The following is a 16,612-nucleotide window of genomic DNA, read 5'->3' as shown; positions in this document are numbered from 1 at the left end:
ACCCAAAGGGGCCTGCTAGGAAGGACAGGGGTCTCCTTGGATAGCTTCTGGTCTTGCTGTTTTAATTTTCCCGGCAGGCCCTCTGCCTCCTGTCCATGGCTGTGTGACCTGGGTTGCTGACATGCTGAAGGTCTGTGTCTGCCACAGTACAAGGCAAATGGGGGCAAGTGCTATCCACATGGGGTCTCAGCTGCACTATTGCAAAGTATTTCGCTCAGCTTTAAAGCACAGATGAGTCCGTAAGCTTGAAACAGTTACACTGGCCTTCCAAACCTTAAGTCTTGGCACGGCTCTTATTCTGGAGGGGTGGGGTTGGGGAGGATTTTAGAAACAGTTTCTGTCCTTCCTCATCCTACTGTTGCTGTGGCCGGGCAAGCCCCCCCACCCCCACCCCGCCCCAGCTCTCTTTCCTTGTTCCCTGTCCTCTGGAGATGCAGGGCTCCCTTCATTGGGGTGTAGCCCCATTTCCCAGCTTCACATGAGCCCTGCTCTCCTAACAGTTCCTCACCTTTGACTGTGGGATCCTCCACACTGCCGAGTCTGCCACTCCCCAGTTCTTGCTTGCAACAGCTCTCTTAAGGCCCTTCAGAGGCTTCCCATTCTCCTGAGAATAAGGTTTGAATTCACCCAGGAACCACCAGGCCTGCCTGGACTGGCGTCTGCGTCCTTCTCCAGCCTGTCTCTTCTGTTCCAGAGCCGCAGTGCCTCCTTTCATGCATGCGCCTTCTGCCTCAGGGCCTTTGCACGTGTGGTTTCTGTTCCCGTGTCAGAATCATCATTGCCCAACCCCTCCTGTCACTCCAACTCTTGGCTCCTTCACCTCATCTCCATAACACCTCCTGACCCTTCAGCTTGCTTCTCAAATGCTACCTCCTCAGGGCTCAAAACCATTTTAATGACACATTTATCTATGGGATTATTTGATAAATCTCTACCTCACCCAGCGGTTCTGGTGTGTATTAGTCTCTCCATTGTGTCCGACTTTTTGTGACCCCATGGATTGTAGCCTGCCAGCCTCTTTTGTCCGTGGAATTCTCCAGGCGAGAAGGCTAGAGTGGGTAGCCATTGCCTTCTACAGGGGATCTCCCTGACCCAGGAATCGAACCCAGGGCTCCTACATTGCAGGCAGATTCTTTACCGGCTGAGCCACCAGAGAACTCCCATTGGCTCCAAGGGACCATGACTTTTTTTCACTGTGCAGCCTGGAGCTTGGCCCGGGGCTCAGTGCCCAGTAGCTCTTCATACCATAAATGTGTGGAAAGAATGAGGCAGCTGGTGACCTTTTTCACTGACGTCCGCATGCGTCGTAGGGGCTAGATGCGTTTCTTCCTCCCCTAGAAGGGAGCCAGGACGCCTGCCAGAACAAGCTTGTGTGTGACTCCATAGCTGTGTCACCCCTAACTCCCTCAGCTGTGGCCCTGGAGGGACCGAGGAGAAGCACATTTTCAGCCCTTCCTACTGTCCCCCTGTGGCTCCTTGCTGCCCTGAGGCACCTGAGTAATTTGGCCAAACACGGCATTCTCTGGTAAGAAAAGGGCAGGTACTAACAGGCGGCATGGCTTTGGAGTTCCGCTTCCCCGGCCCGTGCTTTGCCAAACAGACTTGCAGAGCCAGGGTCTGACGTCGTCTCATCAGGAGAAACTCTGAAAAACAACACAGTGAGGTGGCAGGTGGTAGCACTCAAGTGCGGCTGCGAAGGACATGGGCCTTGTGAGCGACGTGGCTTCATCTCTCAGAGCAGAGCAAAAAGAACAGGGAGAAGGGCAGTTGGAACCAAGTGCTCATGTGTAGAGGGAAAGGTTTGCCCCTGCAAATCCGTGTAAAGTCACACGGATCTGAGAGATCTGAGCCAGGTTTTGATGAAAGAGCTTTGATTTTCACAGGCACCCAAGGAACTCTGGGGACTGGGCCAGAGTGAGGCGTCTATTCTGTCCAAGGTCTGGTGCTCATGGAGGTTGTCTTGTCCTCTCAAGCGTCCCCCACTCTTTCTCAGTAGCCACTCATGGCTCCCGCATCTGGGCAAAGCCTTCTGGAACCCATGTTTATTTCCTGCCTTGGGGTTTTGAGACTGGAGCATTTCTCAAGATAATTTAGTCACAGAGGGTCCATCTGGAAGGCGGTTCTGGATTATCGAGTCCCTCTCCTTCATGTCACAAATGAGAAAACTGAGGGCCAGGGCTGGGAGTGTTGAGGTTAGGCTGGCAGTACCCATGGTTCTAGGGCACAGGGTCTGTGAGGAAGTCCCTGTGGCCCCTCTCAGGCTTGGACAGCTTCTCCCAGGAATTCCCGGCTCCATCCTGCCCGGTCCCCCTCCTGGGCAGCTTCATGGCAGGCAGCGTGGCTTCCTGGCTACCAACCGAGTGGCCAGCCCTTGCTGTATCCGTGGTTCCTGCCAGCGCCTGGCCTGGAGCCCTTCCTACAGGCCCTGCTCCTCAGAGCAGCTGCCTGCTCGCTGAGCGCCCACTCTGTTCCCGGGCTCAGCTCCGGGGGGTCAGTGTTCTCACCGCCATTTCACCAGGAAGGAAACTGAGGCTCCAGAGCGCCCTTCAGTGCTGTGCTCAAGGTGGCATCACGGGCGGAGTGGCCGAGCTAGGAGTTAAATCTCACTAAGGTTTGTCGTTCTCGAATTTGGACCTGAGAAGTGGACTGGGGAGGGGGCCAGTACTGTGACCCTGCAGGGGCAGGACGAGGCGCCCCGATGAGGAGGATCTGGGCTGCAAAGCTGTGCTTCCGGCGAGCCCCCGCCTCCAGCAGCCCACCGGGCTCTCGCTGAAAATGACAACTCCAGCCAGAACCGGCGCGCCTACGACACAGCCATTCATGCTTTACGTGCGCATTCCCCTTAATTGCCAAGCCTCCCAGTTCCCGTGGGTTGCACTGTCTGGTGCTGGGTTATTTTCTCGTATTTTTCCGTCCCCCTCCCCGCCCCCCGCCGAGTTTACTATTTCAGAGAGACACTAGCTCTGCCGTCGTGTTTGTCTCGCTCCCTCCCCACCCTCAGCCGAGGAAAACCAAAAAGCAACAGCTGGCGGCGGATGCGCGCGCCCTGGCCCGTCTCCGCGGCGGCGGTCTCCTGTTGCTTCTCCAAGCGGCCTGCCCCTTGAATCCCGCCCGCCCCCAGGAGCAGCGGCGGCGCGCTCGAGGGGCGGGCAGCCGGGCGAGGAGAAGGGGGTCCGCGCGCCGACGCTACCCGGAGGCCGGCAGACGGTGACACCGCAGTCCCCGGAGCCCAGCCCCGGCCGAGCCCCCGCCCACCACTCCCCACCCCTGCCGGACGCGCCGCTCCAGCCCGCCCCCACCCTTCCCAGCAGGGGAGGCGGGAAAAACGGCGAAAGCCTCGCCCACCGCCCTCCCCCAGCCTCGCCACTCCCAGGCTCCTCCGGACTCCACTCATCCTCCTGGGATTGTCTCGGAGGGGACACGCCGCGCAGGTAAGCCGCTGCAGAGGTGGCGAAGTTGGGTTCCTCTAACGAGGAGGGAGAGGGGCTGGGGTGGGGACCGATCGCGCGGCGCCAGGATGCTGCCCGGGTAGGTTTGTTTCGATGGATGTGAGCGGTTCTCGCCAGGCACGCCGCTAGGGCAGCGGAGACCGGGTAGGAGATGGAAACCCGTAAGGGGAGGTGGGCGTCGGAAGAGAAGAGGGGCGGCCGACGGGGGAGACAGGCCGTGGCGGTGGGGGTGAAGCTGTTCGGACAAGGCGTTTGCTGCTGCCTGGAGCTTGGGGCTGTGGTTTTCGGAGAAGGGGAAAGGGCTGCTCTCCTCGTACCAGGGCGCGGTAGTTTTCCCTTTGTTACTTGGAAGCTGTGGACACTTGAGTGTGCGGTTGTGAAGACGAGGGGAGGTGGCTGGCCATGAGTGTGCACACATGAGCCGTGCAAAATGGGACTTGCTGATTTGGCGCTTGGAGGACGGGGGAGCTGGGGCTGGGCAGTGGGCACCGGGAGGAGGGGCAGGTAAAAAAAAGGGCTGGCGTTCCAGGGCATGGGGTTCATGAGAGTGCATCAGTGTTCCTCTCCTCTTGTCTAACCCGTCCTGGCTTCTTCCGGGGGCGGGGGGGTGCCCGGTGCCCTCGCCCCATTCCCTCCTTTCCTGGTACCCTGCCCTCTTTCCCCAGCAGGGCTGGCCTTGGCACAGCCTTCGCCATTGTGTCTCTTGGGCTTCCTTGCCGAGTTGGAAGGGGCTCCTGGCACTTGCTTCTGGGCTCTTACAAGTGGTGGCTGGTAGAGAAGCACCCGAGGGTGGGAGCAGGGAGCAGGCGTGCTGGAGAATGGGCCTAGCCAGGCCCCCGCTGCCCACATCCAGCCTCAGGGGTTGTGGCTTCCAGGGCTTCTCCCTGCCAATGTGGCCTCTGTCTCCACTTCCTTTGTCTTCTTGGCATCGTGCGCTCTGCCTAGGCCCAGATTTCCAGGTGTGGAGATGGATCAGTGGGCAGCCCATGTCTTCGGTGGAAGGGCCCCCACTCTGGGGTCCCAGTGGCCTCATCGTGTGTATGTGCTGATGTCTATATCTGTTTCTGCTTTGGCCTTTTTCACGTGACCTGCCCAGTAGTTGCCATGGAAACCCCTTTTCAATTCTCAGCCTCCCTCCTTTTCTGCCCATTCCTCACCTCCATATCTCCTCCCCTCCCCCCAACATGGTTGCCTAGATACTGATTACCCCTGACTTCTCTGGGTAGGAGACCCTGAAATATTAGCTCCCACCTCACACTGATGTCACCCCTAGCCACTCCAGCTCCCCCAACACGCAGTACACATCACAAACACACCCCAAACATGCACGCTCACCACACCACCCACACACTCAGACACACACCTACTTGCCACACACAGCATAAACACACAGCACACACATATATCACATGTACACCATGTCCACACCAAATACACCATGCATGTACCAAACCACAGCACACAACCCACAAGGCTGGGGAGCCCCTCTCCTGCGTGCTAGATGCAAGAGGCTGGGCATGGGCCAGAATTTAAATCTCTCCCCACTGCTTCCTACCTGCCTTGACCCTAAGAAAGCCTGAGGCTCCTAGCCCCTCTTAGGAATCTCAGTTCTGCCCCTGAGCCTTCCTGCCTAACACAGGATCAGGCAGCTCCAAGACATGCTGAGGCTCTGAACCTCCGCAAAGGAAGGAGGAAAGGTGTGACTATGTTAGGAGAGCAGGGGAGGGCAGGGAGAGGAGACAAAGCCTTGAGGAGGGTTGGGAGGAGGAGGAGCCAGCAAAAGAGGAGCCAGGTGTATTTAGAAAGTATCGTAGGGTGATGATGGGCGGGGAAGGAGTGTCCAGGCTGCCCTCTATCCCCCAGGGACAATTTCCTGCTTTCTCCTTGGCTCCTCCAAGCACATCTGTGTGTCTCGAACAGGAAGGCAGTTTGCCAAGGGCTCCTGGATTGCTAGAGCTTTCCCAAGACCTGTAGCTTCTCTCCGTGTCTGGTGATAGACTCTAGAGGCCAGCGTCTCCTTTCTGGCCAACTTGTGATCTTTGGACTGACTTGGGCCCCACTTCATTCAATTATTCAGTGAATTGCTTTAAGTACCTACTGTGTGTTCATTGCCAGGATCACGAGGAAGACAAGAGTCCTTGATCTCAGAATCCTAGATTTCTCAGAGCCAGAAGGGGGACATCCAATCGGGACATCATGCAGATGGGAAAACTGAGGCTCGGAGGTCACACACTCCACTGTGGCTGAGGCCTCTGACTCTTCAGCCAGGATTTGTGATCCCCCCCACAACACACACACTTCCTGTCGCACATCACTTGCTTCACTTGCCTTTTTTTCTTTGTTGCCAGCAATCCTCTGGGGACTACCATGTCCCTTTCAAAGTATAGGTGCCCTAGTGGATGGGGAGCCTGCTTCCTTCTGTTTTCTTGGAGAATGTGGCCAGGAGAAGAGGGAGCAGAGGCAGTTCCCTAGACCCTGGAAACTCCCCGCAGCCATAGGGAAGCCAGAGCATCGGATCCCAGATCCCGTAAGCAGAGCCTGGCCCCTGGCCCCGTTGGGCCTTGCTGGTAGCCATCTGGATGGCAGACTGTGCCAGGCAGCCCCCTGGACTCATTGTCTAACAAATCACCCACCAGCTTCTGCCCGAGCACCTGAGGATACAGACTAGTCACGAGAGGCCCTGCCCCTGCCTGCAGCATAAAGGAGGTGAGCCTGGGGGTGCAGACCCAGGGGTAGTCCTGGCTGTGCTCCAAGGGGGAGTGCATTCAATCACAGATAGCCCTTTTAGATGCAAACTGGGTTTCTGGTGATAGCCAGGAATGGCTTAGACTGATCTGTAGCAACTGAAGCCTCCACGATTTTATTATCTTTTTTAGTTTTTGGCCACACGATGCAGCATGCTGGATCTTAGTTCCCTGACCACAGATCGAACCCAAAAGCCTCCACGATTTTATTTTATTTTTTTAGTTTTTGGCCACACCACGCAGCATGCTAGATCTCAGTTCCCTGACCACAGATCGAACCCAAAAGCTTCCATGATTTTAGGCCTCTGTTTTCTCATCTGCCATAGAGGGGTCAGATTTCATGATTTCTAAGGCATTTGTTTTCCTCCCAGTTTTTGTAGACTGTACAGTCTTGAAAAAGATCCCTTTTCTCTCCAGGTGCCTAACTGTGCTTATAATTTTATAACACAGGGTTGTAGCTGAGCGGAGCAGGGAAAGGGCTGGCCTCTGGTCACCCCGAGAAGGCTCCCCTTTCACCCTGTGAGACAGGAGATGCTCAAGAATCCGAGACTGAGTTCTTATCTCCCAGGCTGCAGCCCCTGACCCTCCTGGACACCATGTCCACTTGGTCTGTTTTGCTAGGATAATAACCAGGGCCTGGTGGAGTCTTGGGAGATGTGGTCTCTGAAGGGATGAGGCCAGGTTCATTTGAGTCTATGAATCCTCTGGACAGAGAGCCTCGGGGCAACTGGAGAGCGTGACAGGAGGCACTGGTCAGGGCTGTCTGTCTCTGATGAGAAGCAGACTATCTCTGGCCGAAACAAAACCTTGGATCCAATTTGGCAGCATCTTCTCTGCCCTGGAATGGGAAGGGGGAGGGGAGACTCTGACCTGGGAAAGTATGAAGTCAGCCTGGAGCCCACACAGGAACACACTTGTTACAAAGATGCGCGGGGGAGCGGGAGGCTCAGGAGGGGCGCTGGGGCCCAGGGGACCAGGCTGGGGCCGTGGGAATGTGGCTGCTGCAGCTCAGAAGCTCTGATTTGGGGCCAGGGATGAGGGAGGATCTAGTTAGAATGACAGTGACCCTCACGTGGCTGGAGGGCAAAGCCAGTGCTCGGGAGGGGACCAGAAGCAAGGTCTTACCGTCATACGTACATCCCTTTAACAGTTGTTAACTGAGTCCCTTCCCTATGCTAGGCCCTGTGGGCTTTCCAGGACCCAGAGCCCTCTGAGATGATGGTTTCATTTCTCTGAGCGCTCCTTCCTGGTCCCTCCCTTTCTCCCCGCTGACCTTACCCCACCTCCCACCCAGAAGGACCCCCCAACCTCCATCTTCAACAAGCAGGGCCCCCGCACTCGCTCATGTGTGGCTCACACTTGCACTCTCTCTCCTCTTCTCACTCATACATAATATCTATACCAGACACACAGGCATGAGCTCACAGGTTCCCTGCACTCTCTCACCTCGCCCAGCTGCAGTCTCTCACCCAGCCCATGGTGATGGGCTCTTTCTCCTTCCACTTTCTCAGCCCTCTTGCTTTTAATTACCACTGATCCTGTGGGCCAGTATTCCAACCTTTCCATGCCTGTTAGTGGGGACAGGTGCCTGGCTGTGGCCCTCGAAGCTCTCTGGGTCCCGGCCGCAGCTGTCGCACCAGGCTCCTTCTCCATGTGACCATCCCGAGCCTTGGACTTCCTACCCTCTGCCTCTGCTCAGGCCCTAGCAGGAATGAACCCTTACTTCGGCCTGCAGAGCAGGGGATGGTCGCCTTTGGAGATGCACAGACTTGGGGTCTAATCTGGTTGCTGACGCTTCCTAGCTTGCTTAACTCTTCTAAGCCTCAGTTTCCTTATCTGTCAAATGGGCATGAGGATTGAGCAGGGCTAAGTTATGTCAACTGCTTCTTTGTGCCTAGCATATAGAACACACTTGTTAGATATTAACTGCTATAATAATAGTAATGACACATTGTTGTTATTATTAGAATTTCTTTCAATTTTTTAGGACTTCTCAGGTGGCGCTAGTGGTAAAGAACCCATCTGCCAGTGTAGGAGACATAAGAGATGAGGGTTCAATCCCTGGGTCAGGAAGATCCCCTGGAGAAGGGAATGGCTACCCACTCCAGTATCCTTGCCTGGAGAACCCAATGGACAGAGGACCCTGGTGGGGCTACAGTAGTCCATAGGGTCTCAGGCTTGGACACAACTGAAGCAACTTAGCACTCGTTATTGTTACAGTGTCCCTTGAGGCCCCTCTCCAGTGCTCATTCTTTAAGATAGCCTTTCCTATTTCTTAGAGAAGGAAATGGCAACCCACTGCAGTACTCTTGCCTGGAAAATTCCATGGACGGAGGAGCCTGGTAAGCTACAGTCCATGCGATTGCAAAGAGTCTGCACATTTCTTAGTAAACAGACAAACTTTCCTCTTCCTGGTACCCCTGAAATGCTCTGTTGCTTCTTCCCTTAAAGGCTACTCCCACTGGGCCTGCACTTCGCTACTTACGTCCATGCCTGCTCCCCACACCCTCTCCTGCTTCTTCAAAGGCAAGGTCCATTTTTTCCCCAGACGGCAGGGAGGTGGGCATGGTGTCAGACATGGAGCAAGCCCAGTGAGCATCTGTGAGCTGAACATATGTGGGAAAAAGTCCTCACGCACCAAGGCATGTTGAAAGCCCACTTGGCCCTCCAGGCTGTCTCCCGCCTGTCACTCGCCCCACAGGTGCACACCACGCACACCTAAAGTGTACATTCCTTTCTGCCCATGGGTCATCTCAGTTTGTCCTGTTCCTTTGGTAGAGTTTGAAAACTAGGAATTTGACCTCATTGGAGGTCTGCGGGGGGTGCTTCCCAGGTGGTGCTAGTGGTGAAGAATCCTCTTACCCATTCAGGAGATGCAAGAGATGCAGGTTCGATCCCTGGGTTGGGAAGATCTCCTGGAGGAGGCTATGGCAACCCACTCCAGTATTCTTGCCTGGAAAATTCCGTGTGCAGAGGAGCCTGGCTGGCTACCATCCATTGGCCCGTAAAGAGTCGGACACAACTGAGTGAATGAGCACAGCTCAGGAGGTCTGGGAAGTGCTTAAGGACTGAAGGCCATGGAGGGAAGCTGATTCATCATAGTGTTTTGGTGACTGGGATTTGATGGAGACCTGGAGAGTGGGCGGGAGGAAATGGGGGGAGGGGAGCACTGAAAAAGTCTAAAAATTCCTTTAAAATTCCACACAGATCCTTGAGTTGTTTTGAGCTTAGGTTGGATTTGACTTAAAAGGATAATGGTGCTGAACGTCTGATCCTTCAGACATCAGCATTAACTGAGCAGCCTCTCTGCAAAGTGTTGGCGATTCAGAGAATGCCTAGAAGGTGCCTCCCTTCAGAGCTCATAGTCTGATGGAGGGGACCAGGAAAGAGGCGTGGGCCTTGGCTCTGTGGGGGTTGGGGCAATGAGGCATGTAACAGGAAGGAGGAGACAGTAGTTTCCTGAAGCTGAGACAAACAAGGTCAGGTAAACCTCCACGCCGGCAAGTGACCAGGTTCGGCAGGTTTCCAAGTATACGGGCCCATAGGTCAGGGATCATCCCATGTCATTTCCACCACCAGGCAAGTCAGTGTGAGCACAGAAAAAGTGCCCTGTGGGCTCAACTGCCCACCTAGAGCTGTGCTCTCAAGGCAGTGGGCTGTTGGGCAGAGAGAGTGGAAGGGCCAGTCAGGCGGCCTTGTCCTGCGGTCTGCCTGTGGGCAGGGTCTCATGGGCCTGGCCCCTGGGCCTCTGGGCCTGGCAGCTGCTCTGAGTTTCTGTTTCTGCTGCTGGGACTGTTTGTCTGGCCTCTCTTGAATGGTCCTTTGTCAGCAGGCGTGGGGAGGTGATCCCATGGCTGGCTTGACTCACTCGCTCATGCCCGCCCGGCCTGCACCGCGGCCCACCATCCTGACTCCCTGTAACTGGACTGAGGTCCCCTCGGGGGCAGGGGCATGGGCCCTTGGGCTGGCCGGCAGCAGTGAGTCCCACTTCCTGACTCACTCTGAACAGCTCGTGTCCTGGGCCTGTGGCGGGGTCGGCCGCACAATGTTGCCCCGTGTGCCCGCCTCTGGGGGCTGTCAGAGGAAGCCACGGGGTGACGGCTGGCCTGGCGTTGCCAAGACTGTCATATTTGGTGGTGACGGGGGGCCGGGCGTAGCAGCAAGTCCCCGCGACTCTGCTGGTGGGCCAGCTTGGGGTCTTTCCAAGGGAGTCTTTAGAAACCAGGCCTGTGGCTGTGATTTGTGAGTCCAGTGAGTCGCTTCTAAGAGAGGGCTTTATTTCTTTTCGTGATCGGCTCTTTTCCTTTTCCGCAGAAGTAATTCCACGTTAAAGATAAAGGTGCCTCCTTGTTCACACAGTTCTCTGTGCTTGATAAAGGGGTTCTGTTCTCCCACTCCCCCTGCACAACCGGGCTGGATTGGGCCCGGGCTTGAAGACTGGGAAGAGCTCTGCACCGTGGGGGCCAGTAGGCCCACCTCGCAGCCTCCCTGCTCTTGGGGGGTGCCTCCTCCATGACGGAAGGATGGTGGGGCAGACCCAGAGGTGGGGCTCCTCAAGGAGACCCTGTCAGGCCTGAGGGGCCTGGGAGGAAGGGGCCACCCTGGTGGGTGTCAGCTGCGGCGATCTGGGCCGTCAGCGGTCCAGCCGCCTCAGGGCAGTGCAGGAATTCAGTGAAGTGACTACAGCCACCTTGAGCCCCTCAGCCTATTAGAGTATCACCACTCTCTGCTCTCTCCTCAGTCCCAGGCTTTGACTTCCCTATGCTCTTCAGCCTTTCTCTGGAATTGTGCAGATAGGCTATTAAACAGAATACTTGATGTTTAATGCTTGTTTGATGAGCATTTAACATGCAAATCAAGGGAAGACGTTGCATTTTCCTCTGAAGCCCACAGATCCATCCGTGACCTCTAGTTGGACCCAAAGAACTTGTTTTAAAAGGCGGCTTTAAAAGCCGTTGCTGGGTTTTTGGCTTTGTGGTTCTGAACCATAGAAGCCCAGCCCCTATCACAGAAGCAGCGGACACCACCAGCAGGGCCATAGGGCTCCACGCTGCTTGCCAGGAAGGTGACCAGACGTGGGCTTGATGGGGGTTGGGGAGCTGTTTTGTTTTTTTAACGGAATTAAAAATTTATTAAATTGTTTCTAATAGACTTTTTAAAGAAAAATTTTAGATTTATAGAAAAACTGAACAGCTAGTACAGAGAGTTCCAACACAAGCTGCCTGCAGTTTTCCTGATTACTGTCTTACTTTAGTGTGGTATATTTGTTACAATTGATGAAATAATGTTGATATATTATTATTGGCTAAAGACCATCTTTATTCAAGTTTCTTTAGTTTTCCCCTAATGTCCTTTTTCTATTCCAGAATCCCATCCAGATAGCCACATTCCATTTAGTTGTTATGTCTGCTCAGGCTCTTCTTGGCTGTGACAATTTCTTAGGCTTGCCTTGTTTTTGATGACCTTGAGAGTTTTGAGGAGGACTGGTCAGATATATTGTAGATATACCCTTCAATGGGGTTTTATCTGATGTTTTTCTTGGCTTACGGGTTTGGTGGAGGATCACAGAGGTAAAGTGTGATTTTCATCACACCAAATCAAGGGTGTGTACCGTCAGCATGATTTATCCCTGTTGATACTGACAGGGAGGGCTAGGCTTCCAGTCCCTTTCAGCACCCCCACTTCTGCACAGTTCCAAAGCTGTGCTCTTTCCCCTGCTCGAGACAAACATCAGTCTGTCAACCAGCACTCGGTGGCTGTCTGCACCACCCCAGCTCTTACAAGTCATGGGGTAACAGAGACCTTCCAGCCAGGAGAACCTTGTTAAAAAGGGAGTTTAAACCAGAATGTGTTGTGTGGCAAGTCAGTGCTAATGACAGATCACTGGTGCTCTTTGAGTCTGGAGAAAGAAGCCTACAATTCAGTCCATGGGCTGGAGTGGCAGTTGGACAAAGACAGCGTTTCTCAGCCTTGGCTGCACATTAGAATGAGTGTGTGTGTTGCGTGCTCAGTTGCTTCAGTTGTGTCCGCTCCTTGTGACCCTATGGACTGTTGCCTGCCAGGCTCCTCAGTCCATGGGATTCTCCAGGCAAGAATACTGGAGTAGGGAGACATGCCCTCCTACGGGGGATCTTCCCGATGCAGGGACCAAACCCAAGTCTCCTGCATTGCAGGTGGACTCTTTACTGCTGAGCACTGGGGAAGCCCTGGAATGAGTGAGGGATTCTAAAAGTGACTGATGCCTTGGTCACACCCCCAGAGATTAGAATTTGGTGGGATTAGTTGATCCCCATTATTATTGTTATTATTATGCAAAAGCTCTACATGTGATCCTAAGATGCAGGATTGAGAACTGGACTACACGGGGAAGGGAAGGCTGTGCTCAGTGGAGGGAAGAGAATACTCAGTGGCTTGGGGCTCGATACAGTGTGGTGGGGGATGGGAGTAGATCATCTTAGCTGAAAGTACTGGGAGGAAATACTAGAAGGGTAGAAAAGAGATAGAGGTATTTATATGCCAGGCTAAAAAGTTTTGATTTTTTAAAAAGTAATTAGGGTATGGAAACACCATGAATACACTTGCATTTGATAGAGAAGTGATCAGCATACACATTCGGTGTATTAAATCATACAGTCCAATTAATGTCCAAGACAGATTATAGGGAGAGGGTGAAAGATAGGTGCAGCCACTACAGTGTTGGGCTTCCCAGGTGGCACTAGTGGTAAAGAATCCTCCTGCCAGTGGAGGAGACCTAAGAGACGTGTGTTCGAAACCTGGGTCAGGAAGATCCCTTGGAGGAGGGCATGGCAACCCACTCCAATATTCTTGCCTGGAGAATCCCATGGACAGAGGATCCTGGCGGGCTACAGTCCATGGGGTCACAAAGAGTCGGACATGACTGAAGTAACTGAGCACGCAGGCACTACCGTATTATGCAAGGTACCACAACAGCCCAGGGGAGCAGTGATGAGGGTCTGAACTACAGCCAGCAGTGGAAGAGAAACTTACAGAGATCCTGCAGGAGTAAGCATGGCTAGGACTTTGCCACAGATAGGACGTGGTGTTCTGGAGGCAGGGAGCAAACCCTGTGAGCTCAGTGAGACTGTAAGCTCCATAAGGCAGGGACTCTTGCTGCCCCTCCCCCAGTGATGACTGAGGTCCTTGGCAACAGGAGGCCATCAGTACCTGTTGTTAATTTGGTTCCTGGAAGAATAATGTTACCATTCTTTCCAAAATTACTCCTCGTTCCAAAATTAATCTCCTTTTCTTCACCAATTTCTCCACCTAAATGCAGGCAGATCTCAGCTGTTTGGAAGTCAATCTAATTCAATAACTTGGGCCAAGATGTAAATAACTGTTAGGACTGGAAGTATTTACCTTTCAAACAAAAGGTTTGGTGGAATTAAGAACTCTCTCGTTGGGAGAATGTTGCGGGTGTGGATATATTTTTGAGTAGGGATTGTCTTTATTTCAGTTCTACACCTTAATCTCATTTTGAGCCAGACCAGGAAAAAATGGCAGGGGGTGTCTGCAGCTTGGCAGCCTTCTCTGAAAGGCTGTCAGTTGCTGGGCTGGTAGTTCTGTTGGCACACCCTGTGAGCCTGGTTCCAGTGGCCGGGACCTCCTACAACCCATCTGGGATACTGTCTTGCTTCCTGCATAGATGCAGATGTTCTGCTGGGCAGAGAGCAGCAGGGTGCCCAGCAGGTAGTGTGGGGAGGCTTGGGAGGGAGAGAAGACAGCCCGAGCTGGTGTGAAGCTCAGCTGAGAGTGAGTGACAGGAAGACCTGTGAACAGCTGGGGTCCAGCGATGGCTGACGGATGAGCCAGCCCTCCTGCCTCCAAAGGGGCTCCGGGGTCCCAGCCTTCACATCAGTCATAATGGACAGAACAGAGCTGGGGAGGAAATTCTGAAAGGGGAAGAAAATGACATCATCGGTGTCAATGTTAAAGCTGTTGAATTTTATCTGGGTTATTCTCTTGTCCTGTTTTTTCTCCCCTGGACTGGGTCAGACCACTTCCATGCAATGAGCCCTGCTTGGTCTCAAGTCAAGGTCAGCATTTTTATTTCCCTCAGTGCACATGCATTGCTGCACTTGCCAGGGGAGGCAGCAAGGAAGAGTGGAAAAAGCCTAGCATGCGGCATCCACAGAATTAGGGGCCGATGCCGGCTGTGCCATTGTTAGCTGTGGGGCCTTGGACAAGTAACGTAACTCTGAGCCTCACCTTCTCGAATCTGTAAAATGGCGCTGATATCCAACATCTCCTGCAGCTGCGATGTTCCTTTCAGCTGATGCTTGTGAAGTTGTCTGGTAAGTCAGGCGTCTTACAGATGTTTGATGTTAGGGGCATCACCACCATCACTGTGATCATCCCCTTCAGCCATCATGGGCAGGGAGCAGGGTGGGTGGATCATACACAATACAGTTGGTCCTCCTTTGTCTTATGACTGCCACAGGTACACTCGAGGGTCTGAGGCTGAAGGACAGGAGTCTCTGGTCCGATAGACCTTACTCCAATCTCCCTTAAACCCAGGAGGCAGGAGGACCAGGGTGTCCTGTGCACAGCATCTCAGTCTTGCAGAAGTCTGTCTGGCACCCACCCAACCCCAGGAATCTCAGGGCCCAGACCTCCTAGGGAGACACCCTGAAGGGGCCCCTTGCCGGAGGCAGTGGCTTATTCCTGGGAGGCCTCTGGGTTAGGAAGAAGACTAGGCATGCTGACTGTGGGGTGGGGCACCTGAGGTCCACCAGGGCTAAGCCTCAGGCCCCTGGCCGCTGCTCAGCAGGCTTCTGGGACAGCAGAGACCCTGTGTCTCCTGTTGGGCAGCTGCTCTGCAGCCAGAGCGGGATGTGAACTGGCTTCTCCCAGGAGCTGCAGCTGTCTGCTGACCCTTCTCTCCACACCCAACCCGGGCACATTTTCCTTCCCCTGCTCTTTGGAGCACTGGTGTGACTGGGACAGGCAGAGTATGGTGAAGGCTCCAGGGGAGCCAAGGATGGAGGCCCAGCTGGGGGCTTATGGGGAGGAAGACAGCGTGGAGGCTTGTGTGATGTTTCTCCAAAGCAGATTTCTTTTCTCAGCAGTCTCCACCCTCTGCTTGCTTTGCCACCTTGTCCACCCCTTGTTCAGTTTCCATCAGGAGCGCCTTTTCTTTGTTGTTCAGTCGCTAAGTCGTGTCTGACTCCGTGACCCCGTGGACTGCAGCACGCCAGGCTTCCCTGTCCTTCAGTGTCTCCCGGAGTTTGCTCAAGTTTGTGTCCATTGAGTCGGATATGCCATCCTACCATCTTACCTTCTGTTGCTCCTCTTCTTGGCCAGCCTCCATTCTGTCCCGGAGCCTCTTCCTTTTCGCTTTGCCTGCCTGTCTTGCACTTCTCTTTGGGCCCCCTCCCCTGGTCAGCTTCTCTTCTCTGGGATTTCTTTCCTTTTCTGTCTAATGTCCTCTGTCTTGCTTCTGGGTCTCTGGGTGGGGGGCTCCTGAGCTTGGGGCTGGGAGGCTACGTCACCCCCCTCAGCTGCCCCAGGCAGATCTGTGCTCCTCACGTCACCTGTCGGCAGCCCTGGGTAATGCAGCCTGTTTTTCTGAAGGAAGAAGAGGGCAGTGACCCCCGGAGGCCTTTTGATTCTGTTAAGCCGGGGTCTGCCTGCTTCTGCTGTGGACCAAGGCCTGTCCCCGCCCCTGTTGTGGGGACGCTGGAGCCTTCCAGGGGTGGAGGGAAGTGAAAGGAGGCCACTGGGGCCTTCCCCCAGCTCTGTTCTCTGTTTCTCTTCCCCATTTCCCAAGAGAAGCTAGAAAATCAAGGCGGAAGCTGAGGAAGGAGGTGGGGGAATGATGATATTAATAGTATCAGCAGTTGATATTTTAAAAGCACTTGCTATTTACCAGGCAGAGACTTCCTGCTGTGACATGGTTCCCCTTCATTGCAAATGATCCAAACCATTGCATCTGGTTGAGGCAAGGCAGGGAGCCTGTGGGAGCGCAGAGCTCACCTGTCCGGGACCCTCTCCCCAGCTCTTCTCCCTGCTTCTCTCTCCTGCCAGCTCTTCCCTGGTGAGTTGCTGCCTGACTTCTCCGCACCAGATTCCCCGCCTTGGCTGCTGTGAACCCTCTTCTATTGCTTCCAGACTATGTGACAACCCCTGAGGGACACTGAAGTTTCAAACCCAGTCCTTTTAGCAGCAAGGGAGGGGTTGCGATTGGCAGCCTCCAGTAGACCTTCAAGGTTGGAGTTGGGGAGGACAGATGTAGGCGAATGATAACTGCTTATGCACAGAGGCTAGTTCATCTAATCCTCACAGCTCCTGAGATTCCTGTTTTACAGTTTCAGAAGCAAAGACTCCAAGAGATAGAGTGACTTGTTCAAGACCCCAGCCACTGAGTAGCAGAGAGGCAGGATGGTAGAGAGATGGAGAGCA

General features: G+C 54.2%; 1 protein-coding gene across 3 annotated transcripts in view; it reads left to right on the top strand.

The window, feature by feature from the left end:
• Positions 1-3,081: 3,081 nt before the first annotated feature.
• Positions 3,082-16,612, top strand: part of FXYD6 (FXYD domain containing ion transport regulator 6) — a 34,905-nt gene continuing 21,374 nt past the window's right edge. Inside the window, exon 1 of one of the 3 annotated variants that reach the window (XM_040258087.1) lies at positions 3,082-3,431. The gene's annotated coding sequence lies outside the window, so the exon portion shown is untranslated. Of the gene's footprint in view, positions 3,432-3,570; positions 3,594-6,132; positions 6,156-16,612 lie in introns of those variants that run through there. The other 2 variants (XM_040258089.1, XM_040258088.1) reach the window with 2 other exon arrangements.

Source organism: Oryx dammah, unplaced genomic scaffold (genome assembly GCF_014754425.2).
Source record: "Oryx dammah isolate SB20612 unplaced genomic scaffold, SCBI_Odam_1.1 HiC_scaffold_17, whole genome shotgun sequence".
Taxonomy (NCBI): Eukaryota; Metazoa; Chordata; class Mammalia; order Artiodactyla; family Bovidae; genus Oryx; species Oryx dammah.
The sequence above is the reverse complement of the archived record's forward strand: the minus strand, read 5'-3'. Positions and strand labels throughout refer to the sequence as shown.